Raw genomic sequence first — 27029 nt, 5'->3', positions numbered from 1 at the left:
GTGAATAAAACCTCACCAATTCCCTTCTGTGCCCCCGTGATGAACTTATAGGCAGCCACAAGGTCGCCTCTCAACCTTCTCTTGCGGAGGCTGAAGAGGTCCAGGTGCCCCAGTCTCTCCTCATAGGGCTTGGCCTGCAAGCCCTTAACCATACGAGTGGCCTTTCTCTGGACCCTCTCCAGGTTATCCACATCCCTCTTGAAGCGTGGCGCCCAAAACTGCATGCAGTATTCCAACTGCGGTCTGACCAGAGCCCGATAGAGGGGAAGTATCACTTCCTTGGTTCTGTTCATCATGCATCTGCTGATACACGATAAAGTGCCATTAGCTTTTCTGATGACTTCATCACACTGTCGACTCACGTTCATCTTGGAGTCCACTAGGACTCCAAGATCCCTTTCTGCTTCCATGCCTCCAAGCAGGTCATTTCCTAGGCAGTAGGTATGCTGGACATTTTTCCTCCCTAGGTGCAGCACTTTGCATTTCTCCTTGTTGAATTGCATTCTGTTATCTGCTGCCCATATGTCCAACCTGTCCAGGTCTGCTTGTAGTTGTTCCCTGCCCTCCGGCGTGTCCACTTCCTCCCACAGTTTTGTGTTATCCGCAATCTTGGACAGAGTACACTTCACTCCCTTGTCCAAGTCGCTGATGAAAACATTGAAGAGTATCGGTCCAAGGACCGAGCCCTGCAGGACCCCACTTCCCACACCCTTCCAGGTCGATACCGACCCATTCACTACGACTCTTTGGGTATGACCCTCTAGCCAATTCACCACCCACCGGACTGTGTAGTCATCCAAGTTACAGCCTCTTAACTTGTCCGTGTCCAAATCACTGATTCTCTGAATCAGCATAGAATCTTCAGATTTGGATTTGGCCAAATCGAATCCAGGACAGTGGTCCAAATCAACTAATTGAATCGCTGTCCCTGTTTCAGGCTGAATCCAAATCCAAATCAAATAGGGCTGCCTTCAGACACCCCTAGTATTAGGCTACTGTGCAGTAGCATCACCTAAAAGGCATTCACCAGAGCTACTGTGCAGCAGCTCTGGTTACTGCACATTATGTAGTATTTGCTTGTAAAAGTATTAAATAAATGTGCAGTAACCATCATGCAGTAGCATCTCATGTAGACATGCCCACTGTAACTCAGTTGAATGTATTGCTGTTTGTTTGGCAGGCACTAGCATCGCAATGAATAAAATAAATGCTAATGCTTTCCATCCTAAGAGTCTACATAATGGCAGAATTTATTGAGATGGTAGTTTTCCTATATAGTATAGCCATTTGTGCTTCTATACAAACCATTACTGCCAATATGTTCTTAATTTGCCTTGGGTTTTGTTTTGATTCCGTATAGCAGTAATAAAAATTTCAGCCAAGGAGGGTAATATTCTGATCATCTGAAGTTCAGAGAACAATAATAATAGTTATTACTGAAGGGATAAACTTAAAAGGAATGAGTAAAATAAATACATCCAGCTTGGCTCAAGGATGACTAATGTGGGGGTGGCCAGGATAACAGTCTATAAATATTTTGAGGGTGTAGGCATTAAGTAGGAAGCATAGAATTATTTTGGGTAATACAAGCAAAAACCTACTGAAGGAATAATGGGATGAAATAAAAAGGAAAATGTAGGCTAAATATCAGGAAGAGATGTATGACTGTCAGTTCTCTTGGGCACCATCTCTCAAAGATACTCTGATAAAATCGTGCCGAATGTCACTGAATCTGCATTAGAAAATATAGTGTAGGGAATAATTTTGAATTAGCATGGGTTGTATCATGTCTCCCCTACATCCAATATCAATATTTATTTCTCCGATCCAGCCTTCTTATTATTTGATAATGATTCTAGGTTAGAAAGACAGGACCAATATATTAAATGTATATTGGCCACTGTGGGCCAAATCCCATACTCCCTATATAGGCACAGTGAAAGTCAAAGTTTTGCCTAAGTAAGGATTTCTGAAATCTGGCCATATGGTAATTACACAGCTTGCAACCACTTCTTCCTTCAAATTCTCAAAGAGAAAGAAAAAAGTTGTGAGGAAGATAATTTGACAAAACTTGTTACATATGGTTGTTTGCCAACACACCTTTCACAATCTTTAGTTAAAGGCTCTTGAGTTTTAATAGTCAGAGGAAGGATAATTATACACATTTACAGCTAATTCCTGCTCCCATGAGAGGCAATGTGAAAGCTCCTTTGTAGTGGAGCGCCAACTCTGCTATAGCTAATTTGAGGAGTCCTTGCTTTTAAAAGATAACTTTTCTAAGCACTTTAAAATCTGCACTTAGAGTCCCTTGAAGTTGTTTGACATACCTCCTACCAGTACAGAATAGTTATCTATCTAACTTTGGGGTGAATGAAGGAAGGGGTTTCTGAAATGCAACCCACCAGCAACTGATCCCAGTGACTCAGCTTTTATCTCAACAATTGCATGGCTCCCAAAACATGCAGTTGGGACAAGCAATTTTAACCAATTTTTATTCTTTATCAAAAAGAGCTAAGCTAGCTGAGAAGAAGATAAACTACCCAGGTGAATACTTCCTGAAAGTGTAGGGGAATATCTGTGTATGTTAGCGTACCTGTTCCCTTGGTCCTGGCCCTCTATATGAGGGCCCCTGTCCTTATGAAGATACCTAAGCTCCTTGGTAAGTCAGACTCTCTCCAGATGGGGAGCAGAAAACAGATGTGTTTGGTTTAAGCAACCTTAACCCTGCTCTCTTTAAGTGATAACTCAGTATGAGCATAGTACTTCTACTTACACTCTGCCTTTACAGAGCACATCACTGAAGGAAATGGAGTATGACAACCGTGGAAGAGACTCTTAATTCTTTCTCTTTGTTAAGAGGAAGTCTGTAGTTAGGTAAGCTGTGCTGAACAGGAGAAGTGTTTCCCCCCAGACCAAACAGATTTTTCTGCCATACTCATAACTTTGCCAAACAAATCCCTCCACAATTCAGTACAGCTACACCGAACTCAGTGAACAAAGGTATGCTGAATTCAGGTGATTCTCACTGTCTCTACAGGGGCAAAGTTAAAGGGGTGCTGGTATGTCCCTTAATTCTGTATTTCCTGGTTTTCAGAGGTTTAAGCTTAAAATGCCATATCTCTTCATTTCCTATTTTCCAGGGATTTTAGTGTCATTGAACTTGACAATCTAGAAAGTGCACTAGATACCAGAGGGCATCTTGAATTTTGCATTAATGGGGGGAGGGGGTGCCAGTAAATTGATTTTACCATTTACAGTGAAGCAATTCTCATGACTGACATTGTGGCTCAAATCCTATTTCACCTGTAGGCATCTCAAATTAAACATATAATTGGCACTTAGTGCGACTTATGCACACTACCTTTGGGCCAAGACTTCTCTTCTGAGCAGGCACTGAAGAGATCTGCTGTAGCTACAGCTACTCGGTGCCACTTCCATGCCTACTTTCAGACTGCTAAGTAGCATTTAACTGAAAAAGGATTTTGTCCTGTGTATGCATGTGCCCTTGATAATAAATAGCAAAATTGTTTGCTATTGGAAAAAACTGATTTTTTATTTTTATAGTTTATAACTTAACAGGCAATTTTTATTGTTCAGTGTTTCAGTTATTATAACTTACCTTTCTTGCTTCTAATTTAGATCAGGAGTAAGTTTTAATTGGTTTTGCAATTGATTTTTTTTTACCTCTGGATATTGTGTTTGTGTTGTGTTTTTTGTTGCAGCTCAGAATCTCAAAAATTACGTGTTCACTTGTGGTCATTGCATTAATTGGGGCTTTGACAGCAAGGGGTCTTCTGTCGGTGTTATAGTGTCTTATGAAAAAAAAGACACTGGTTTTCTGTAGTGGCTTCCAACAGCTGCCATATTAAAAAGATTCTTCAATTAAATATTTTACTTTCCTATTGATTTCATTTTTTTTATAATCATTATCAAGCTCCTTCTTTAGATGCAATATTTCTGATGTAACATATGGAAGTCACAAGTATATAAACTTGTAAATTGTTTTTGCCTAAGAAGCTGAGCACCCTAAGCTGCTACTGTCTTCATTGCTTCAGTGGAATTGAAAATATTTAGTCCTATTTGCAGAATGAGACCCTCCAGGTATAGAAAACTGATTAAGTGTAGATGTTTCTCTTTAAAAATTTAGGGGACCTTTCAGCAATTTTTTTAATATTATAGATTGAGTGTTAGACTCCTAATTAATTTCACCCAATTATATCTGTACTTTGAATTCAATACAAATTTCAATGTACTCTAATACCTAGCCTAACAGAAAAGTGCCATTGAGGCTTTAAGTTGATTAGCCAAATGTCGAAAATGCTTCTTTCAATATATAACTTGTAACTTAACTAATTAAGAATCTTCTGAGGGCACTAGAGTAATATTAAAACTTGCCCGATCAATGTGAAACTTAATTTGGGAGCCTGATCCTGCAAGGGACTGAAGTCAATGGAAGGGTGAGCAAGGAATGAAACATTGGATTATTAAGTGGTAATTATTTATTAAATAATACATATTTATAAGAAGTCAAAATATCAGTGATACATCAAAGTGACATGCCTGACATTCCATACTGCAGCATTAAATTGGCTTCTAAAAGATGATCCCTCCTTATTGGCTAACTTCCACAAAACTCTCAAATATAACAATAGGGAAAATTATAATACTGCACTAAGCTTTCATGCTACATCGTGACAATAGACTTAGTAATCATCTTAATGTTAATAAAAATGACTGGATTTAGATATTTATCTATGATTTTAAATTTTACTATAATAAAAGAGCATTGTTTTTACTTTTCTTTGTGTTTTCCAAAAAAGAAAAGTTCCTAAATTTCATTCCAGCAGATTATCTATCATTACACATCAAAAGGTACTTTCCTCTTGTATGTTTTGTTTTATGTATTGTAATTATAAAAATAATTTCTGGTGCTGATCATGCCTCTTCAGTGAAGAAAAGAACTAGCAATGTGGAGATAAAATGCTAAAACTGAAAATAAAGGTCATTCCCAGTATGCTATGTGCTTTGGAAAGCCAAGTTTATTTTGACAGGTCAAGCTTGGCTGTCCATGCTTAAGTACTTCACAAGATAGTGTGTCCATATGGGTGCCCAAAATGCATAAATCTCTGAATAAAGTTACAAACACCATAGCCAGTAACTTCCCAAGTGGTCCCTAATCCACAATTATGTGTAAAAATAGACTTCCGGATTAACTGATACTGATTTCAAACATTCTTATTACAATGTTATTGTCTGTCATTAAAACAGGAAGCCAAGAAGATACAATGGAACATTTAGAGTTTTACATTTATTTAGAGAAAAACCATGTTGTGCACATAAAGCAATTCTTAAAACTTTTTACCTGGAAAAAAACTGATGGTTTGAATTTTTCAAAGAGGAGCAAAAACACAAATACTTCTTTTTTTTTTTTTTTTAAGAAAACCTGCTTCTAAAACCTATGTCTATATTGCTTATGAGGGTTGTAATGAAGAAAAAAACCCCACAGTAAGTGCTTGTGTGACCCTCAACACTTACAAGCTTTAAGAACCATTCTTTCTTAAATGCTAGAGCAACCTATATGAAGGGTCAACAATTTTGTATATAGGTTTTTGAGAACATTTCTCAATTTCAAAATGAATTCTAATCCACTTGAGGAGAAAAGCTCATTTAACATGGCCAAGCAAGCTATTCCCTGTTTTTCCAAGTCACAGCTCTGAAATGTATTAGTGATGGCTTGTTCCTGTAACAAGCACAGAAACTCTATGGCAACTTCTGTTTCAGGACTCCTGCACATAGTAATCAAAATTGATTCATATAACTTGTCCACTAGCATGACTGCATTCATGCCCATCTGTTAGGGTGGCATTCTGCCCACTCAGAAGATATTATGCCAATTTCAGTGGGCATAAGTGCCAGCCTAAAATGGATTTAGAAAGCAGCAAATGCAGACAACACTGTACATTAAAAACAGCAAAAAACTCACCTTTTAGGAAACATCCTTTGCAAATTATACTAAATTAGGAACAAATATATTATTAGATTGATTACATCTGGTAAGGCTTAGGAACAATGTGTAATCTACAGACATCTTTATCCTATCTCTTTTTTTTCTGTGTACATGCTTTAATTTAATCAAGGCCAATAGATTCCTTAAGTCACCCTTCTTGAAAACTCAGTAGTTCAGATGAGGTTCCAAATGACTGGAAAATACCAAATACAGTATGCATCTTGACTAAAGAGAAAGTTGGTTAGCCATGTTAGTCTGAAGTCAGGCATGAGGTAGTGCAGGGTGGCATCTTAAAGACAGACTGGTGGGTAACAATCTAGTTTTTCAGAAGCTAGCGCACAGACGGGCAGTTATTTTATTACCAAGTTTTGGCAAGCCATCAAAGGCCGCAAGGATAGCCCCACCTCTTGAAAGGTGCCCCATTCCCTGTTTGCCATCTTGGAAGTGGAAGTCCGCACTGTAACCCCTGACTTTGGCACCAGAAGTCCTTCCCCTTGGCCCCTAGAAATACTCCTTTCAGCAAGGGTGTTTGCCATATCAGAACCAGAAAAATACCAAATTATAGTCTAAAAATCAAACTTGTACTACAACATTCATTAACTTCATTTAAAAAAATATTTTTGTCCTGATTTGCATGTTTGTGTAGTGTACATAGAGGTGATAGTATAATAACTTAAAATGAAGTCTTACTCTTATATATTGCAGGAGGGTGTGGGTGATTAGGTGTACATTTTTGGATGTGTGGGTATGTGGGGTATGGGGGTGTGTGGAGAGGGTATGTAGGGTTGGATAGGCGTGGGAGGTGTGTGTTTACTTGGGGTGGGGAGCACACGGGTGTGTGTGTGGTTGTGTGGGGTATGGGTGGATATGGGGTTTGTGGGAGGCTATGAGTGTGTGGGGCTAGGGTGGGGCTATGTGTGTGTGAGGCTAGGGTTTGTGGGGAGGCTTGTAGCATGTGTGGAGGGGGAGGGTTTTCCCACAGCCCCCCCCCACCTCCCACGCCAGACAGAGCCCCCACCAGCACTTCTCCAAGCCCAGGCTCCATGCTCCTGCCACTCCTAACCCCAGGGCACCGGCACAGGCCTCATGCTCCTGCTCATTGCCACTTCCCCTCCCATCTGCCACTGCTGCCTTTCTGCTGCTCCAGCACCATGTCCCAGCTGCATGGCTGAGACCACAGGGCACAGCAGGAACTGGACCAGCCCATCCAACTCTGCACAGAGCCAGCTGAGAATCACAGGGGCCTGGTCGGATCTTGCTGAGTCCTGCAGCTCGATGCTGCATCTGGGAACCATGTGGTGCCAGAGCAGTAGCAGCAGCATTCAGGAAATCAGGGAAATAGCTGTGAAAGGTGGGGAGAAGGGGCAGCAGGCAGGCATGTGGGAGCACAGCAACAGCTGGGCGGAAGTGCAGGGCCCACGCCAGTGCACCGGGGCCAGCACCAACAGGGGCCCAGGATGGGGCACGGGCCAGCAGGGAGAGGGGGGAGCCAGCCCAGTTCCAGAACCCCTGCCAGCCTGGGCCTTGTGCCCCTGCTACCCTGACCTGGGCTCCCACCAGGGGTGGGGTGGGACAGGGCAGGGTGGGGCAGGGCTGGCCTTGCTGCTGTAGCTGCTTAGTCCTGCTGCCAGATCCCCCTGGGTTCTACTGATGCTGGCTTCTGTCATCTGCAGTCTTGACCATATCACAGTCCAATGGCTGGGGAACTGGCTCTGGAGTCAGACCCATAGAATACTAGTTGATGGGAGCAAATAAACATGGTGTGAGGTGACCAGTGGAGCCCCTTAGGGCTCAGTACTTGGGCTAGTACTCTTCAAATCTAGATATGGGCATCAGATGTGGACTAGCAAATTGGGGAAGGCAGTCACACTGGAGGACAGGCTGGGGATACAGGCCAACCTGGATCCACTCACAAGGTGAGTGGACCAAAACCTGATGGCAGTCAATGTAGAGAAGTTCAGGATGCTCCACCTTGGGAGGAAAAACTAGCATCATACTTATAGGCTTGGCAGTGCTTCGCTCACTTGCACCATGACCAGAAGAGACTTGGAGGTCTTATAGTTTCATAGTTTCATAGTTTTAGGGTCAGAAGGGACCTAATAGATCTTCTAGCCCGACCCCCCGCCAGGGCGGGAGAACAACCCAAAAAACAAACAAACAAACAAACCCTAAAAACAAAAACGGGACTCAAATGAGTCCAGCCAGGTAAGTATCCAGCCTATTCTTAAAGATCCCCAGGGTAGGGGCCAGCACCACCTCCCTTGGAAGTTGGTTCCAGCTCCTAGCCGCCCTAACTGTGAAGTAGTTTTTTTGGATGTCCAATCTGTACCTCCTCTCCATCAACTTGTGCCCATTACTCCTTGTTATGCCAGCGGGGGCTAGGGGAAACAGCGTCTCCCCCAAACCCTTCTGGTTCCCCCTAGTGAGTTTATAGATGGTCACCAGGTCCCCCCTCAGCCTTCTCTTGTGGAGGCTGAATAGGTTCAGGTCCCGCAGTCTCTCCCTGTAGGGTCTGCCCTGTTGTCCCCGGATCATGCGGGTGGCCCTCCTCTGGACCCTCTCCATGTTGTCCACATCCCTCCTGAAATGGGGCGCACAGAACTGGACACAATACTCCAGCTGCGGCCTGACCAGCATCGCATAGAGGGGGAGGATCACCTCCCTGGCTCTTGACTGACCACAAAATGAACATGAGCCACCAATGCAATACCATGGTGGGCAAAGCAAATCAAACACTGGCATACATCCACTGATGCATCTTAAAGTAAGCCAGGGACATCATTCTCCTGTTCTACGCAGTGTAGTGAGGCTACAGCTGGAGTTATATTCCAGTTTTGGGTCCACCACTTCAGGAGGGATGTGGATAAGCTTGAGAGAGTCCAAAGGAGAGCCACCTGCATGATCAAAGCCCAAGACAGCAAGCCTTATGAGGAGAGGCTGAGAGACATGGAGAAGAGAAGACTCAGGGGTGACTTGGTGACAGCCTATAAGTATATAAGGGGGGTACATCAGGACCTGGGAATACAGTTGTTTACCAGGGCACCCCAAGGGATAACAAGGTCTAATGGCCACAAACTCTTGGAAGGCTGGTTTAGGCGGGATATAAGGAAAAACTTCTTTACAGTCCAAGTGTCCAGGGTCTGGAATAGACTCCCCCCAGAGGTGGTGCAAGCACCTGCTCTGGATTTATTCAAAAGGCATTTGGATGTTTATCTTTCTGGGATCATTTGACCCCAGAAGACTTCCTGCCTAAGGCAGGGGGACTGGACTCAATGATCTCGTGAGGTCCCTTCCAGACCCTTATGTCTATGAAGTCTATCTTTGACAGGCAGTCAGAGGCAGATAAATATTAATTTTCTAAATTTTTTAGGAGGCCCGCAGGCCAGATAGAATGGCCTCATGGGCCAGATATAGCCCACGAGCCATATTTTGCCTGCCCCTGTACTAGCATCTCTTCTTTGTGTTCAAGAAAATGCATGTTCTAGTCCACCCAAATATTAGTTAGTGCATATAAAGAAAGGCCTCTCTGCAAAATCTGGGTTCCACATCACCTGGAAAAGGAAATTATTGACTAGTCAGAATACTACAAGATTCCTCAGCACTGTTTCTCTTAGCAGCTGTAGTGGCCAGGAAACTCTCCAGTGTCAGCAGGGCAAAAACTGTCTTCTTGATATTATTGCATGGTATACATTTTCATTTAAGTTTTGTCCAATAAATTAGATAGTTGAACAACAAATACAAAGAGGGTATTTTTATATTACTTGTGTGTGTGGGTGTCTATATATATATCTCAAATAGACACATTATTGGAAAATATAATTGGGGTCATTAAGAAATGGACCTAACAATGAATATGGTACAGGGTATGTCTATATATATGCAGAAAAATGTATCAGTTAATTAGCAGAATCATCCTCAAACTCCTTGAAGTTGAAAGCCACTTGATAAGAGAGTTCTCAGGAAGATCATTTCCTCTCCTAATTTTGGTTCCCAAAATATTTAATTGTATGGACCATTGAGAAGTACTTCAAAGATTACTTATAATTGGCAGGGCACAGTGTGAAAATAAGAGTGAACAAAGCCTGTTAAATTCAGTAGAAATATACAGGACACTAATTAATAAAGGGAATTTGCAGTTTCACTGTACTGCTTTAGAAAATCACTTTAGTGTCTTGAAAAAAATATGAGAAATATTTGTTCATTTCACTGGGGCCCATAGATTACCAAAAGACAAGTTTATCAATGTTCTTCTCCCCTCCTGAAAGAAAGGGGATTCATTTTGTAAGGAACACATTAGAGGCTTGGCATAAGTGCCTCCATCTTGTATATATCCTCCATTATATAAAGGTTAGAACAAACTTTGTGTTTCCTGGTATAGAGACAAGCTTTCAAGGCCAGCTTCTATGTTTTTGCTGATGTAAACAAGAAAGCACTGACTTAAGCATTTTTCCATAGTAACACAAACAAAGCAATTTAAACGCATTACCATAAGGAATAGTACTCATTGTGAAGAGTTCAAATCTAACTGATAACATCAGAAAGGCCATCCTAGTTAAATAATTGCTGTTCGTCATATATCCTTTACTTAACTGTGAAGGGATTCTTTATGAACAACTCCTTTTATTACCATATATCTATGAGGGGTGTTGGCTGTAGCCATGTTGGTCTAAGAATATAGGCAGACAAGGTTCTTCGGGTAAATGTGATATCTTTTATTACACCAGCTAAATAGTTGGAAAAAAATGTTCTTTGCAAGCTTTCAAGTACAACACTCTTCTTCAGGCAGAGGGAGGGAGAGTCTACACTTGCATTGTGTTCTCCTGGACAGGACAGAAGCCAGGATGCAGGAATGCAGGTCAGTGAAAATTCAAATACATGGTAGTGAGAAATCAGAGGGGATGGGAGAGAAGACATGAGAGAGAGGTGGCAGAGGGGGGGGTGGGAATGGTGACCTGGTGATGAAATGTAGCTGGTAAATTTTAGAGAGGTTATCTGGGGTTATCAAGTTGTAGGCAGGTTATAATGTGCCATGAATTCAGTGTTTATATTTGGTCCATGATATTTTGTATCCAGTAGATTGGTGAAGTCAAGCTCATAGGCTCATCTGTGAAAGGTGTTTTGTAAGTTCCCTTTGAGGATTAGAACTGAGAGATTGGAGAGAGAGTGTCTATCTTGTGAGAAATGTGCCCCCACAGGTGGGTATTTTTATCTTTGATAGATTTTCGGTGTGTGTTCATTCTGGTATGCCGGTTTTGTTCAGTTTCTCCTACATATTTTCCAACAGGGCATTTAGTGCACTGGATGAGATATATTACATTTCTGGAGGTGCAGGTATAAGATCTAGTAATTATGATGGTTCTGTTGCGCAGTGTAGTTACTGCAGGAGTGGCAGAAGTTGTTATTGTGGGAGTGGTTGGCAGGTTTCACATTTCTTGTTCTACCATGGTTTGGATCCATTTGGTGCATTTTGGGCCATAGGAAGTTTGCTTCTGGTGATCAGGTTGGCAAGATTCGGTGGTTGTTTAAAGGCTAGGATGGGTGGTTCTGGGAAGACCTCTTTAAGAATTGGGTCTTCTCCTAGTATGAGTTCCAGTTGTTTGAGGATTTTCTGTATAGGTTCCAGGGAAGGATGCTATGTCATAACTAATGGTGTGCGATTCATGGGGATTTTCTTTTTGTACTATAGCAATTCTTCATGTGGTATCTGGGTAGCTCTTTCAAAAGTGCAAGCTCTCTCTCTGAAGAAGTGTCTTTGTTGAGTAAAAGCCCTTTTGAGATTCATGGAGGTGGTGATCATGGGTGTTCTCCTCAGTGCAAATTCAATGGTGTCAGAGGGGTTGGCTGTGTATCACAGCTTTCTTCGTATGTTTAGGGTGATTGCTGGTTCTGTGAAGATATATATGTTGGTCTGTGGGTTTGTATATGGTGGTTTGTATTTTACCATTCTGGATAGTGACCATAGTGTCTAAAAAAGGAAATGTTGGTGCTGGAGTATTCAAGATACAGTTTGATGGAGAAGTGATGATTATTTAATTGAATTACTGTCCAGAAAAGTACTGCCGTACATTTGCATTTTCATTGATCTGCATTCCTGTATACTGGCTTCTAGTCTATCCAGAAGAACACAATACAACTGTACCATTACACAAGCCAAATTTATCTCCACCTGGTGCTGCTGACCCAAAGCGGCAAAGGGAAAAACTAGGAGTGCCCCAGGGGAAAACCAGGAACAACGGTTATAAACTCCTAGAAGAAGGTTTCAGTCTGGATATAAGGAAAAAATTCTTCACGGTTCATGTGACCAGACTCCAGAATAGATTTCCAGCAGGGGTGGTGCAGGCACCTACCCCAGAGACCTTCAAAAGGAGACTGGACACACAACTTGCTGGGGTTATTTGACTCCAGAAGTCTTTCCTGTTCAGAGCAGGGATGCTGGACATGATGATCTCATGAAGTCCCTTCCAGCCCTAAACTTCTGTGAATCTGTGATCTGAATAGTAAAAAATAATAAGACTTCCCTTTGTACACCAATTACTCAACATGAAACATTGCTGCATATTATGGGCTTTGATGAAGCCACCAAGACCTGTGCCTTTAGCAAGAATTGGTGAAAAATATCTGACTTGAAGATATTTAGAGCAGATTTTCAGCCAAGATGGTCATGCTCAGCTCACCTTGCTGCCATTTCCAAGGTCAATTCTATCTTTCACAGAAACTAACAGAAGACTCTAGGTCCTGTCCTGCATGGACATGCACCAAGGTCTATTCAAATAAATAGATAGACTTTAAATTAGGTGCCAGGTGAAGTTTTAGAATGCTCCACATGGTATTATGTCTTTATCTTTGAGTCCAGAAACCTTTTCTATCATTGTTAACAGATATTTCTGATAGTCCTCCTTACTAACAGAAGTACTTGAATTGACTTGGACATCATATCTGAAATTAACATTGTTAGTCATGACAAAAAATAACATTCCTGTATAAAATTCTTGTCAGTGGTGCATTTTTTTCAAAAATACTGAGCTACACTCAGAATCTTTGAAATCCACCCCATTTATTTAGGTGCCCTAAATATAGAGCTAGGAAGTCAGTTCAGTTATCTCTTGGAAATCTTGGCTGCACTCTTGGAAAGGTGGTGCATACTTCAACATCATATTTAACATGACAAGAATGGTCTTGCAAATTGTAGAGTACTAATCACAAGAGTAATATGGCAGCACCTGCTGATTTTAAAGAGCAAACAGCTAAGAAATAGAAATGAAAATTAGGTATGCTCAGATTTTAGAAACCATTGGAGCAGACAGGTAATTCTAAATAAGGACTTTATGTATGTATAGACACTAACTTTTGAAAAAAAGACAATAAGTCTCACTAAGTTTCAACCAGGGCCAATGAACTTCAACCCAGAGTACTGAAGGACCTGGCAGAGGAAATCTCAGAGCCCTTTGTAGGGAAGTGAACTTCATGAAGTCATGAGAGATGGGCCAGGTACCAGAGTACTGAAAAAGGGCCAACCCAATATCCCTCCTTTAAAGGAGGAGGAGGAGGATTGAGGGAACTAGAGACTGGTTAGCCTCACCTCAATACCTAGGAAGTTACTGGAGCATATCCTAAGAAAGACAATTTGCAACCCTCTGGAGGAGGAAAGGTTGATCACAAGCAGCCAAGATAGATTTATGAAAAGGAAATCATTTCAACTAACTTGATTTACTTCTTTGACAAAGTAATTACTTGGCTGGATGAAGGGAATGTTGTGGATATAGTGTATCTGAACTTCAGCAAGGCTTTTGACAAGGTCCCACACAAGCTTTTCACAAATAAATTGAAGAAATGTGGGCTGGATAAAATTACTACAAGATGGATAGATAACTAGCTCAATTGCTGCAAGCAAAGGGTAATTATTAATGGGTCCATGTCAGAATGGCAGGACATTTCAAGTGGAGTTCCACAGGAGTTAATCTTGGGCCCAGTGCTGTTCAACATGTTTATTAATGACTTGGATGCTGGCATACCTTCTTGAGCAAGTTTGCAGACAAGATGAAACTGAGAAACATTGCGAACATTTTGGAGGATGAAAGCACAATTCAGAAAGATCTCTACAGACTGGAAAGGAATAATCTTAAACACACATATAAAATTGGTGGCTCCTGTTTGGATGGCAGCACTGTGGGAAAGAACTTGGGGGTCTTGGTAGATCACAGACTCCATTTGAGTCTGCAGTGTGATGCAGCTTTACAAAATGTGGTTTTGGAATGCATCAATAGAAGCATTAGGTGCAAGACATGGGAGGTGACAATGCTTCTCTAGTTGGCACTGGTTAGGCCATATTTGGAGTAGTGCAATTCAGGGCTCCACGTTTTAAAAAGGACATAGAGAAATTAGAAAGGGTCCAGAAGCTGGTAACAAATATGATTGAGGGCTTGAAAAGCAAGTCATACAATGAGAGGCTGAAGGAGCTGGGCATGTTTAGCTTGTGGAAAAGGTGCATAAGAGGGGGCATGATAGCAGTCTTCAAATACCTGAAGGGCTGCCAGAAAGAAAAGGGGAAGTGCCTTTTTTCTATTGCTGCAGGGAGAAGGATGCAGACCAATGGCTTGAAGTTGCAGCAAAGTAAATTTAGATTGGATATCCAGAAAAAGGCTTCATTATTAGAGTACTAAGGCAGTGGAATAGACTGCCTAGGGAAGTTGTGGACTATCCATCAGTGAAGGTGTTCAAGAAGTACTTGAATTGAATAGTGGTGGGCGGTTAGACTAGATGATCTATTTAGGTCCCTTCTGACCCCAAAATACTATGAAACTACTATAAGTGGTTGGACAATCACTGGTCAGGGATGATCTAGGCATAGCTATGCCTATGTTCTACTGTGGCTATTTCACATGCTTCTGGGCCTTACCATTTGCCCCTGTTCTCCCTGACCCTCCTTTCTGCTGCATGTGTCATGGTGTTTTTAAGCCTTCCTCATATTCCCAGGGCTGGGGACTTTGACTGGGGTGTACCAATGTTCCTGCAGGGACCAAAGCTGGAGGTTCCTAGATATGGGGTCTTTTCCCTCTCCTCAGGGCCAAACCGATCACCATGTTTGGGGTCAGGAAAAAATTTTACTCCATGGTCAGATTGGTATGGACTGCGGGGAGTTTTGCCTTTCTTTGTATTGAGGGGCGAGGGGGTGTATGGCCCTCTAGAGGATCTCTTGAAAAATATATTGACAGCACTTCATAGAAGCAGGACATTGACTGCCATGGTTCACCTACTTTACCTGTGGCAGGTTAGGGTGTTAGGTCTGTGTTGTGTCAGGATTGATGATAGTTTTCTGTAGAGTTTAGGTTATGGATTGTATGGGATGGTTTGGATAGGGATGTTCCTGCCTCAAGCAGGGGGTTAAACTAGACCTTTAGAGGTTTCTTCTAGCCCTACTTCTCTATGATTCTTTGAAACAACAGTTGTAGGTCTCTGGGCTCAGGATGAGGATAGAATACAAGTTTTGGGGCTCTGGGTCCTGATTAGATAAAGGTATCAGCCTACATACCTGAGTAAGGCATATAACAGGTGAGAATTTATATAATAAACCTTTGCTTGGTGATTCCTATTGGCTAGCTCTAGTTGGCACTCTGCTCACCATCTGAGGTTTTTAGGATTCCTATTTTGAGTTTCTTAACTCTCCCCATGTTTTCTATATGAAATCTAAGCACATAGTACAGCATACTGGATTGCATCCTGGGGACCAGGTGCCAGGCATTAAAGCACTTACATATTTTATTGGATCTAGACCAAAGGTACTATATGAGTAATCCCAAGAAAAATATGGCAGGTGAAAATGAATGCCCACAGAGGCTTGTTAACTGTCAGATATGTACACATAGAGAGTGATTCAAGTGCAGATGTCAAAGACTAAGAATAACAAATACTGATACAGGGGTTAAAGATTTCTGAAGTGGTATCATCCTGCTGATGCTGAAACACCCTATGATTTAGAAAAGATGACTCATTTGACTTTACATAAAGAGCAAGAAACTTAAAAATGCAGTTTACAAAGAAGTGACATTGGCAAGCCTATTAGAACACAGAGTTAAGCAAGAGAAATTATTATATGCTAACCATTAGAGCTGTGCAAAGCTTTGGTCCCTGATTCAATTCAGTGCAGATTCAGCCCAATTCAGTGGCTGAATCTCTGAATCAGAATCAAATCAGAGGACCCTTTCATCTCCCCGAATCAAATCGGAACCCTTCAAATGGATTTGGAGAGATTCAGAAAGATTCAGATACAGAAACAGCTTTAAATCTTTTTTCTACATACCTCTAGGTAGCAGTGGCTTGTGAATGCTGCGATGCTGGGGCACATGAAGTGTCCTAGAGAAGTGCGGGGGGCTCCCCAGCACACTTGGCAGCAGACCCGGAAGTGGACCAGAAACACTTCTGGTCCATTTCTGGGTTCACTGGGGAGCGTATGAGGGGGGGCCCACAGCCCCCCAACTCTGTGACTGGTGCCTCCTGGGTCTGGGGGGGACATCCAGGGTCAAGCAGTAGCCAATTGCTGAGCTGGAGAGGCATGGGTGGGGGGGGCCAGCATGCTCCCTGACAGACCCAAAAGTGGACCGGAACTACTTCTGGTCCACTTCTGAGTTCACTGCCAAGCACGTGGAGCCCCCCCCCCCCCCCCCCCCACCCGCCGCCCCCCCCCCCCCCCCCCCCCCGCACTCCTGTGGGATGCTCCATGCGCCTACGCATTGCAGTGATCATGAGCCATGCCTCCTACCTCAAGACTTTAAAACCATGTACAGCAAAACAAGAGGCCCTAAGAACATGTCCAGATCAATCAGATCACTTGTAACTTAAACAATTGGTATAGAGTGGAATGTCTCCAATTATTCATATAGAATTAAGAAAGAAAAGCATAATAATGATGAGAAGTTACAGATACAAAAAGTCATCCCATATTTCACTGCTTCAAGCCTATAGGCTTGCTTTTTAAAAGAGGATTCAACTGACGAACAAACCATCAAAACTGTATAAGTAAAATCTCATGTCTTTAATAACTCACAAGTAGAAAGGATGTACACAGGATGGGAGATTGGAAACTTTACTTCTTGGGTGACCACCAAGGATCTCCTATATCAGTTAATATTAAGTCTTAATATATATATATATAAACACCTACAAGCTAACTCCCCCAAAGGGAAAGCAGAATGATAATCAAACAAGAGTACAGCTAAAATATTACTTTGAGCTATACTACTTCAAAATGACATTTCTAAATGCACTGAGACACAAGTTGGTGAATTTCATGAGAAATTAGAAGACAATTTTGAATTATTAATCAGACACATAGGCTAAGTACAGACAGTCAAAAGGCCTGAGGCTGAATCAATTCAGTCTTTGCAGCTTATTCTAAGCTCCATAGACTGAACTAATAAGCAAGTGAACGGACATTTACTTTTCATTCCAGAAATGCAGCCACATGCCTGCAGTGGCTCAGGCCAGAAACCAGAGTTTGATAGAGCATGCCTCCCTGATTGGCTGAAGCAGACAACTTAGGCCAAGGCTAGCCTGCCCACCCTGTGAAGGGGGGTTGTGGGGTAGGTGCAAAGCATTCTCGGATGCTGGGGAACTGTGTGCTAACTTGAATCTGGAGGAGATATTTTTGTGTAATTTCTGTCCCTAGCCATGGAGCAAACAAATGACATTTTTATGTGTATATGTAGAAAGAAAAGGGTTAGATATGTGTTATAATCATCTAGGAAGGCAAATTTGCATTGAATTGACATTTCAACTGTTAGATAATTGTTCAAATGTATAATTTTCAAACTTGAGAATTGCTTTTTGTTGAGCTGTCAGTAGTGATGCCAAAACAGTCAACTGGTATAAAAGCTTGATTGGAAAATTGATGAGGATTGATATCAAGGAGTCATAATTTCACAATAGTAGCAATATAAATTGTAATATAACATGACACAATGCAAATTGGTGCTGCATACAAAAAGAGACAGCATGTTACTTTTTGATCATCCTCTATTCTGCTGCCTTCCACCAAAACTAGAGTATTACCTTCAGTCCTTGCCCCTTCTTATCAGGGGCAAAAAAACCCCCAAAACAAATATATATAATAAATGGTGTACAAAAGAAAGTAATAGGGGTAAATAAGTTAAATATGTATGACAGTCTATAAATATTTGAAGGGCATAGATAGATACAAGGCAAAGAGAGGAATTACTTAGCATAATAAAGAGGGGTATAATTAGATATGATTGAATTAAATTAACAAAGGGTAAATGTACTTCAGAACCACTACCTGTTAGTCTTCTCCTAAGGGAAGTGGTGGAAACATTAGCAGATACATTTGAAAGTAGACTTTACAAACACATAGTAAATGTAAAATCTGATATTAACAAGGAGAAGGGCCAAGTAATCATTTATCATTTTCCACATTTATGTCTACAGTCCACTCAGCTGTATTTACCAAAGACAATGCAACTTACTTTCAACATTTTCACTCTCAGTGTGAAGCAAGTATCTTATCCTTTGTAGATCTTTCCAAAACAATCAGTCCATGATCTGATGCATCAAATATTTCAAAGCTCAAGAAAGGAAAACTAAAAGATAGAATCTGACATTTTAAACATGTTTTTGAGCATTTTATTATGTTCAGAGCTGGCAAGACACACACAGCTTTTTGCCTGCAAATTATAAGGGATTTTATTTGCATTTTATAAATCTAAAAAAAAAAAAAAATTATATACCGTCTTTGACTTGCATTGTACCTTCTTTGGAACTCATTCAAAGTAGGACCTGACATTAATGCTGACATAGAAATCCCAGCTACTACTTTTGTCACTCAGTTGTGTACACTGATGTAACACATAAGCTCATGGATAAAAAAACAAACAAACCCTAGATCATGGGTCAAAATCACCCAGAAAATATTCATATGGTAGACTAGGAGCTAGAGGCTCACTTTACAGCAGAAGTAAATTGGAGCTCTTATGTAGATCCTGACATAGCTTTTTCCATTATGGTGGCAAAGATTGTACTGTTGTTTAAATTCTGTCACCATGAAGCCTTCCCTCATATATACAAAAGAGTATGAAAATGTTTCATACCATAGGCAACTCTTCCTGGAGAACCTCTCAAGTGGACAAGTTTCACATTGCAGGCAGCAGGCTCCTGACACAAAAACACTTTGATTTTTTTTTAAATTCTGTTTTATTTCCCTACTTATTAGGGCTGTGAGAAGCCTCAGTCGCTGATTCGATTTGGTAGAGATTTGGCCCAATTCAGCAGACAAATCTCCAAATCCAAATTGAACCAGGAGACCCTTTAATTTCTTTGAATCAAATCAGAACCCTCCAAATTGATTTGGAGAGATTCGATGATTCAGACATAGACACAGCTTTAAATGTTTGGTTTAATTTATATACCTCAAGGTACCATGCAGCTTGTGAATGCTGAGATGCTGAGGCGGATGGAGCATCCCACAGGAGCAAGGGGGAGGGGGGGGGGCGGTCCCTAGCACACTCAACAGTGGACCCAGAAGTGGACCAGAAGCACTTTCAGTCCACTTCTGGGTCTGCCAGGCGGTGCATGTGGGACCCTACCCCCTACTCCCTGGCTTTGCAACTGGTGCCTCCTGGGTCTGGGAGGACACCCAGGGTCTTCCCGCAGCCAATCGCCAAGCCAGGGTTCCCTGTGCACTTGGTGGCAGACTCAGAAGTACTTCTGGTCCACTTCCAGGTTTGCCACTGAGTACACCCCCCCTCCCCCTCCGCCACCGTGCTCCTGTGGGTCCCTCCATCTGCCCCACTATCACAGTGTTCACAACCTGCACCTGGTACCTCGCAGTATGTAGAAAAAACGTTTAAAGCTGTGTCCATGGCCAAATTGCTGATTCTCTGAATCAGCATCAAATCTTCAGATTTGGATTTGGATGAATCATATCAGGACAGTGATCCAAATCAACAAATCAAGTCACTGTCCTGGATTCAGGCCAAATCCAAATTGAATACAGCCGATTTCACACACCCCTACTGCCTATCAATATGTGTTTTGCCATTGACTTCCACAGACGTACAATCAGCCCAAACATGTATGGTCTCTTTGATTTTATTTGTAGAGGGTGGACTGCAACCTCCTCCATTCCCTCAAGAACCAAAAAAGGGCCATATTCACTAAAAGCTATTTTAATCTGTTTTTGCTACTGGAAGGTAAGAGAATTCCACAGGGAGAAAAACTGAGAGTTTTAAACCAATTTCACACCTTAGTCTGGAATTGTAAATCGTGAAGTTATATATCAACTGTAATAATGTTATCACCTTTCTTAATTAACTATTCATAGGTTAAAAGAAACAGTAAAGGCATTGCTAAAAATGCCAATGGACAAGAAATTTGCATTTAAGGCATAATCACTAATGTACTTACAGTTTCCGTGAACACTGCATCTACTAGGTTCTTTTCCAACAACAGAGTAAAAAGTAATCATTAAGGAAACATTAGCAAAAAGAGAATTCTACTTTTATGCAAGCAAATCTCAGCTAATTTTTTAAAGGTCATTGCTCATATGTAGCTCAAATAATGTCAGAACAGGGACATTGTCTGTCCCCACTAGTCTAAATGCAAGCAAAGCTATCAGAACATTCAGGGCAGAGAATCATAGAATCATAGAAGTAGGGTCAGAAGGGACCTTGTAGATCTTCAAGTCCGACCCCCTGCCTGGGCAGGAGGAAAACTGGGCTCAAATGACCCCAGCCAGGTAGGCATCGAGCCACTTCTTAAAGACCCCCAGGGTAGGAGCCAGCACCCCTTCCCTTGGAAGTTGGTTGCAGATCCTAGCTGCCCTAACTGTGAAGTAGTTCTTACGGATGTCTAATTTAAACCTACTCTCCAAGAACTTGTGGCCATTATTCCTTGTTATTCGGGGGGGGGGCGCTAAGGGAAACAAGGATTCCCCCAAAACCTTCTGGTCCCCCCTAGTGAGTTTATAGATGGTCACCAGGTCCCCTCTCAGTCTTCTCTTGTGAAAGGTGAACAGGTTCAGGTCCCGTAGCCTCTCATTGTAGGGTCTGCCCTGCTGTCCCCGGATCATGCAGGTGGCCCTCCTCTGGACCCTCTCAATGTTGTCCACATCCCTCTTTAAGTGGGGCGCCCAGAACTGGACACAGTACTCCAGCTGTTGCCTGACCAGTGTCACGTAGAGGGGGAGGTTCACCTCCTTGGCCCTATTTGAGATGCATCTGTGGATGCACGTCCGGTTAGCCCTGCCGACCGTGACCTCGCATTGTTGGCCCATGTTCATCTTGGAATCAGTGATGACTCCAAGATCCCTTTCTGCCTCTGTGCTCTCAAGAAGGGAGTTTCCCATCTTATAAGGGAATATGGATCTGTGTGTGAACAGCTTGTGTGGACTTTATGGGGATTTTAAAGTTTTGTGACAGAAAAAATATGCACATAAATAATTGGCCCAAATCTTATTTCACTTCTTAGACTTAGATATTGTTCACCTTGAGCCATAATGTCCAGCATCGAGGGACATTTCACCCATATAGCCATCCTTTTCTTTCCATGGAAAGGCTTAAATGAATCTATGAAGCAAAAGTCCTAAGCTAACAGACTTCACATGGTCTAGAGATACAGGTAGAATTTTCTGGTGAGTTATCGAAATGGTCCACTCATAGGAAGCTCCCAGACAGACACCAGGCAGGGCGATATGCACTTCTTTGAGCCACTTATGCCTCATCCCCTATGGTCCCATGGGTTCTCTGGTTCCAATCAGCAGCATAGCAGGCTAGAAACCCTCAATTCTGAGTTCCTTGAGTAGGCCAGAACAAAACATATTAGATGCATGGGTACTCCGCCTTGTCACCTTGATATTGTTTCTGCCTCTTGGCCTCCTTCCACAATTCCTGCCATCTGCGACTCCTATAATCATCTCCAATGGGCTTGTCTGCCCTGCAATCGATCAGTCCCAATGGGCTTGGCTACCCTACAGCTGAGCAGGCCGGATGCCTTTTTCCAGATCTTCCCAGGCTTCCACCCCAAACTACTGTGTCTTTCCACACCACATCCCTCCTGGACCTTCTTATGGCAACCAAGTCCCAGCACCACTTCCTCCAGCTTTGCCTGGATTGGACTGCCCCCACTCTGCTCCAGGAACTGAGCTTATATCCTCAGGACTCACCTCTTCTAGCCTCCCAACAGTCTCCATGTTTTTAACGGCACAGCCCCTATGATTTTACTTTAAAACCTATTCTCTAGTAACAGGGCAGGGTCCCCTGTTATACCCAGCCAAAGGACATTCTCCCAGGAGCTCCATTCAATCTCTCCCCAGACAAAATGAAAGATGCCTTCTGTGTTATGGCTGAAAGTTGGCCATGATGCCATGTTAGGATAACATCTCTGTGCATTCTCAGAGACAGGCATTGCAGGGGATCCTTACCCATAAGAAGAATGCAGGATGCCCTCCCTCTGGGCCTAGTGCAGTTCATGCAAAGAAGTATGAGATCCTACCTTAGTAGCAGATGAAAGCCACCATAAACAAGTATAAAGTTTTTATAAGCTACTTATAATATTAGTGTGTGACTGCATGGGGAGCTGAATTTCACTGTAAAAACTGCTAGCTGTATGAAAACTACAGTTCCCAGAAGTACATATGTTTGTATATACATTATCTGCTTTCCATGTGTAAATTCAAAATTTGCACTTGTGGCAATGTTATTGATTTATACACTCCTTTTGACACTATATTCTGGGAGAAGGGTAATAGAAGGACACAGCAACAAGTCAATGGTAATGGTAAATAATAACAACAAAGGCAGTCAATAAGTAATGGACTTGAAAGGAAACAAAAAAATGGACTTTTAAGAAGACAAAGAGAAATTAAAGTATGAGAAGTCATCACATAAGGAAAATGATTCTGGGAGGAGATTTAAAATAAGTGAAGAGAATTCCAAAGAATCAGGGCTAGAAGTAGAAGGGCAAAGCATAATGTTAGGAAAATGAAAAGAAGAATGAATCATGGTAAGAAAATGGGGAAAAGATGAACAAATCTTAGAAGTCAGAGTCAGAAAATCCATATGTGCTGAGGCAATGAAGGTGAAGAGTGATCCATGGCGTCAAAAGCAGCTGATAAGTCAAGTGAGATAAGAATAGAAGTGAGCATTTTGGATTTAGCCACAAGCAAGTCATTAATAACGCCAGTGAGAGCTGTCTCACTAGAATGACCAGAACAAAACCGGATTGGAAAAAATCAGAAATAGAAACCAAAGCAAAGTAAAGGAGAATCTGAGACTAAGCACCCTACTCCTAGAGAGGAATAGAAGAGAGAAGCGTTGCAGTGGTTAGAACAAAAAGGTGGATCATTCAAGTTCATTTACAAGTAAAATAAAATGTGTGAAGGGAACATTGGCTGGGGCCAGTGAGATGAGTAATGGTAGAAAGGAGAAAAAGATATTGGCACAGGGTTAAGGGAACAACTGGTATGACTATATCAGGGAAATAAGAAGGGAGACTTTATCAGAAAGTGAAACGAGGGAAAGAGGAAAAGAAAGGAAACAGGGAGACAAGTGGGGGAAAAGAGTTGCACCAAGCTTGCCCAGCTATATTGCAGTGGCAGAGGCTCCATGCAATAGGGAATTAAGGTAATGTTCTACTAGTGTGGGACACTGTTGGTGCATCTACTCATGGCTGTATGGTGCCGTTGTTACTGTGCCATCATTTAGTGCTTCCTTTTGGAAGTACTAAATGACAGTACAGTAATAGCCCATACTGCACTGTGCTGGTTGAACATGGTAATTTTTAGCTAAAATGTTGCCATAGCGGAGCACTATAATGAGGGAATGCATTGCCACAGCAACATTGCTGCAGCATCATGGTTTTTGCCCATTGATGCTACATCACCATAGCAACATCATGTGTAGACGTGCCATGTATCTATAAGAGACTGGCATAAATCAGTTGGAACTGGTTACTATATAATGCTCATGCTATGCAATGCTGGACAGAACCAAGGTCAGTTTTGTTGACTTTGAACAGCCCATGTTACCAGACATAAATCAAACTATGAAAATTCCCTTTGTGGGAGAAGAGATCAGTTAAAAGCCACACCAGATGTGAAACTCCTTGGATATGTGAAAGATAGCTACAAAGATTTAAACACTGCCAAACTCTATGTTTAGAAGCTATGCTTGCCAACAAAAAGGAAGTCATCAACAAGGTAGCTTCATATGTAGCAGCTGGTTCTGAAGTACTTGATGGCATTAATAGTTTGCAGTTAATTCAGGCAGATAAGGCTGACTCTGGGAATTTATTACTGAAATCTGGGAAGCAGTACAATCCATGCAAAAATGAAAGTTATGAGAAATATGTTTTTTAACAGAGAGTACAAATAGAAGATAAAACAGAGAAGCATCTGTGACTGATGAAAAACTGGAAAGCCGTTCTGGCAATTTTGGAGGGCTAACTGAGTTCCTGATGACAGACCAGATCAGTACTGGGAATTTTTTTTCTGAGAGAGAGAGAGACTACTGGAAGACCCAGAATTAATCCTTGACAAACAAAAGAACATTTAGCAAGTCATTCCACCTTAGGATGGGTGGACATAGCTCTGTCCTGATGGACTTAATCTAAAATACTACAAGCAAAAAGACCTGAGTCAGAAAAGCCTATGAAACTCATGTTTGGAGTCCAGTAGCAAAATGACACAAAACTCTATGCTCTGTGTCAAAGTACACCAGTTAGGTTACATAGTAAAAGATGCAAGAACTACAATGGTTTACAACGGTTTGCCAGTTTGCAAGCACAAATAAAGTTTGCATAGCATGGAGAAGACATCTGCACACTTTCCTCAGAGGAGTTCTTCATAGAAGAAATGGACAAAGTTGCAGGATAAAATGTTTGGATTATCAACCAGAAAGACAAACAGATGTTTATTAATTTTAATCTAGACATTGGTGCATGAGTCATCTTGCCAGCCAAACTGAAAAACAGAGGCAATAGAAGATAAACAAGAGATATGAGACTTATACTGGTGAGCTAATCCCCAGAAAGGGGTATTTAAATTAAATGAGCCAATAACAAAATGGAAAAAGATACAATTGGTAACTCCTTTATAGGAAAAGGCATCATACCGTTTTTAAAATGTACTGAGCAATTGATCTCAAGAAGAGGGTACGTACAATGGAAGAAGAGTTTGAGGGGATCTCTTGGGGAATACTGAAGATGTCAAAGAGCAAATAGGACTGAAAGAGTTCTAATATGTGTGGGTTAGACCTGGTGGCCTAAAGCTAAACAGTAGGGCTGTGCGAAATTTCACCTGGCGTTTCATTTTGAAGCTGTTTCAATGCACTTCAAGCTCAAAACAGCAAAATCAAAATTAAAAAAACCCTTCAAAACAACTTTGAAACTAAATGAGGCAACTCAAAACGTTTCAAAAGTTTTGAAATGTTTTGAGTTGCAAAGCCAGGCTTACTGGCTTCAGCGCTGGTAGTACCCACCAGTTGGTAGTACCCACCTCCTGTCATCCAGTAGAAAGATTGGGGGCTCACCTGCATTCCAGACAGGGCTGTGGGGGCTGTGCTGGAGTCCTCCTGGGGGTGCGGCCCCTGCCTGCCAGATGACAGGCAGGCACTGGGCACAGCCTGCACACAGCGCCAGAAAGATTGGTGCTGCCACTGGTCCCAGGCAGCAGCAACTGGCTCCTGTCACCAAGCAGGCAGATTGGGGGCATGCCCCTTATTTGCCCCAGACACCAGCAATAAGGGGAGGGGTAATAAGGAAGCTGCATCCAGGGCATGTGGAATTGGGGTGGGGGTAGGTCCTGCATGAACTGATTAGCCCTGGGCCCTGCACCCTCGACCCAAGGATGGTGCGGTGCCCAGGGTAAATCAGTTTATGCAGGGATCTGCCCCCGCCCCAATCCTGCGTGCCCTGAACGCAAAGAAGCCACTGCCACTGCCGCCGCCACCAATAGGGTGAGCCCCCAATCTGCCTGCCAGATGAGAGAAGCAGGCACTGCCACCTGGAACCAGTGGCAGCACTGATCTTCCTGGCACCAGTCCCAGGAGGCAGCACCTGGCTTCTCCCATTTGGTAGGCAGATCAGGGGCTCACACCCCTGGGAGGACTCTGGCACAGCCCTCCTGGGGGTGCAGACAGATCCCCAGTTTTCCTGCCGCATAACCTATGGGCAAAACATCAAAACAGTGTCAAAACAGCAAAACAACAGTTTCAATGAAACAAAGTGGAACAGTGCTTTCAAAACTAAACCAAACTGTAAATGAAACACTGTTCTGTCAAATCGTTAAAATGGAAGTCAAATAGGAATGGTACTGTTTCTCACAGCCCTAATAAACAGATATAAATGTATAGTTTGTGTAATGGAAATAAATGCCTCAGAGTTAAATTAAAGTAACATACCAAGGAGTAGAAGTAAAGGTTAATGCCATCACCAACATATCTGTCCTCACCATCAAACACATTTTACCTGATCCAGCTGCCTAACACTGCGACTGCTACTATGCAGATGATATATCCAGTGCCCCTGGGATACAAATTTTATGAAGATTTGGAAACTGAAAGAGTAAGCGTGGGCCCTACATTCTCTGAAATTCACACAAAATAATGCTGTCCGTGGATACCTCTAGTGAGGGCAGTGGCTCAGTTATCCTTCAAATGTATAGCCAAAACTGAAGTAGAATGAATTATGCAACATACATGAAAACAAATTAAGAAAATTTGTCAAAATGCTCAATCAAAAATGTATGCTTTTGCCTTAGTCCACAAAGAGTTTGGATTCAACTGAAACTGACTGCAGTCCTCCTGAGGTAGGGCATGTGGCACCAGGCCAGATCCACAGAGATACAAGCACAATGGGAGCCGCCAACTGACATTGCTGGGAGCTGCTGGCCAATGCATGGAGGGTCCTGCAGCTGCCTTTTGCAAGCAGCTGGGGGATTCTGGGGGGGCCCAAACTCCTGCCTACACTGCACAGAGTCCCCCAGCTGCCTGCAAAAGGCAGCCGCAGGACCCGCCATGTG

This window comes from Alligator sinensis, unplaced genomic scaffold (assembly GCF_000455745.1).
Source record: "Alligator sinensis unplaced genomic scaffold, ASM45574v1 scaffold65_3, whole genome shotgun sequence".
Taxonomy (NCBI): domain Eukaryota; kingdom Metazoa; phylum Chordata; order Crocodylia; family Alligatoridae; genus Alligator; species Alligator sinensis.
The sequence above is the reverse complement of the archived record's forward strand: the minus strand, read 5'-3'. Positions refer to the sequence as shown.